We start from the raw sequence: 2,732 nt of genomic DNA, 5'->3' as shown, positions 1-2,732 counted from the left end.
GCGGCATACGAAGAGGTGGTGGAGGAAGAGGAACAAGAGGAAAGGGTGGTAGAAGAGAAGAGGAAGGGGAGGAAACCGAAGAAGAGGAAAAAGAGATGGTTTGCTAACCTCCAGCAGGGAACCTCCGGCTGGCCTCAACCTGTGGTACACATTTCTTCTTTTTCTTCTTCTTTCCTTTTTCCCTATTCCTCTGTTCTCCTCTTCCTCTTCTTCTTCTTCTTCTTCTTCTTCTTCTTCTTCTTTAGCTTCCAGGCACCCTGTGTCGCTTAGAAGGGGACCTCGTTGTACCGAAATAGTGATAGAAACGCTCACCGAGCGGTTCACACCGCTTTGATTTACGTTCCTGGACTTCCTTTCGTTTTGTTGAATTATGACTATGCGTTGTATACGTTGGATTACGAGCATATTCGAGGAGAGAGACTTCGCTTTTTAAAATAGATTTTAATTAAAGGATTTATTTTCTCGTCAAATTTTTCTTTTCTTTTTTTCATGTATTTCCACGAGAAATCCATCCGATATGACGTTTTATTTCTTTTTATTATATCTAGAAATATTAATGACAAAAGAGTAAATAGAGGCAATATTTTTTTGCAATCGTAAGAAATACAAAAATGTGTTACTTCTTATTCTGCGATCTAGAGAACACGATCATTGTCATAAACCTGATCGATGGTTTCTTTTTCTTTTTTTCTTTTTTTTATTGATATAATTAATTCTCTCTAATTTTTTTCTTTTTTTTCTTTTTTTTTTTCTTTCTAAATATACTCCGAAAAGCTTTTTCAAGTTGAACAATCAGAGATCGGAGATGAAAATATGTCGGGTAAAAACTGGTAGATAGGTACTGGGTGCGCGCTCGAGGTTTCGGTACAATGACGTGTAACGCTTGGGACAAGAACAGGTGGATGCTGTGTACTGTGAACGAAACACACCAAGTGTTACTGAATTAGAACGTCAGCTTTGCCTAGGTATTTTCATTTTATTATTGCTATCCACATTTTTATCTCTATTTTATCTCTTTCTCTTTAATATATCTCTATAATTTAACAATTTTATATATTCTTTACATTCGCGCTATAAAGTAGAAAAAAGAAAAAAAAAGAAGACAAAAATAATAAATAAATAAATATAACAATAATATAAGATAATCTCCTAGAGACTCCCTCTTCTCACATTTCTTATTCATTTCACCTAGGTCATGGTAGATGAAACGCGAACCTTGGAAAATATATTATTCCTTTTCCCGATAGGAAAAAGTAATAATCGAAATAACAAATTTGAAGAAGTTGTGTCTTCTTCTTTCTCTATTGTTCCAGCTTGTTTCTTTTCGTTTGTCTAATTTTTAGTTATCGATAAGCGATAAGGAAAGGATCCAAGGACACCGATCATCGACTAAACTCTTTCTCTCGACACCCTTCGGCACCCTTTAGGATGACGCGCGAGAGATGGTCAAAATATAGGCGCGCACACGGCCTCCTATACGCGGATATTGTAAACGGGCCAGTGTGTTCCTGACGTGTCGATATATTCTCGCGAAGAAAAGCCCTGCTGTTGAAGCTGAGAAATAGCTTGCTTTCACCACCCTCCCCAATCTCTCTCCCACTCTCTCTCTTTCTCTCATACTCCTTCTCTACCCTTCCAACTTACCTCTATCCCAGCATCCAGCCTCACCTCGGAAGAGAGTACACCTTCACCTCTGTCTATCTATTTCTCTCTCTCTCTCTCTCTCTCTCTCTCGATCTTTGTCTCGCATTCCAACAACCCTTCCGGGAATTTTCTCCAAAGAAGAATCATCGTTGTCCTTTGCAAATGTGAGATTGCCAAGGAGAATATGAATTTGACGTTCCTGGATAAAATTTCGAATGATATTCTCTATATGTAGATTACGATAAAGAAAAAATATATATATAAATATTAATTAATGTTTTGTGTTTCCTACGTATTAGTTTCTTTTCATTTTTGTACAATTCATTTTGATTTTTAAATCGACCAATTATCGAAGGCACCGGTTGATTATATCAATGCGTGATATAACGCGAAAAGTAAACCGATGAGACGTTTAATTTATCAATAATTATTTAAAACATCTTGGATTATAGAGAAATGATATTGTTTTATTTTTGATTGAATTAATAACCAATAAGTCCCATGACACGCATACTTATACAGAGTTTAAAATGATTTCAGACGATGAACTTATAATTGGATCAATTCGTAAAATATCGATGTTATCTATGGAAGTATTGTTGGTACCTTGAAGGGATGATGGGAAGGGGGGGGAGGACGGTGTTGGGGGTCACGTTCCTCGAGATCGTCGTGCGTTCCTTCGTCGAGGTCTCTTCTAGGTATTCAGGTTGGTTATGCTCGCGCGCACGCCCGGTCCTGTCCCATTGTTGTACGTATTATTAGCACTTCGTCACGCTCCTGTCATTGCCATACGCACACTCAGGTACCAAGCGAGATTCCAAATTCTCGCTTCTCGATTCTCGATTTTCTCGTTTACGAGCCCACCGATCTTCTTTTCTTTCTTCGTCCCTGCTTTTTATTTTTCTCTTCTTTTTTTCCCCATATATATATATACAGGCTATTTCAAAAGTCGCTTCATCGAAAATAGAAAAAACCCCCATGATGCAACCCGTACGTAATCCTGTAGAAAAGGAAATCATCGTCGAACACACGGAAATAAACTCGGTAGATAACGAAGAAAATATTATTGAAAGGCAAGACTCGTATGG

The sequence above is a fragment of the Polistes fuscatus genome, unplaced genomic scaffold (genome assembly GCF_010416935.1).
Source record: "Polistes fuscatus isolate 324 unplaced genomic scaffold, CU_Pfus_HIC Scaffold11, whole genome shotgun sequence".
NCBI lineage: Eukaryota > Metazoa > Arthropoda > Insecta > Hymenoptera > Vespidae > Polistes > Polistes fuscatus.
This window is presented reverse-complemented; position numbering follows the sequence as displayed.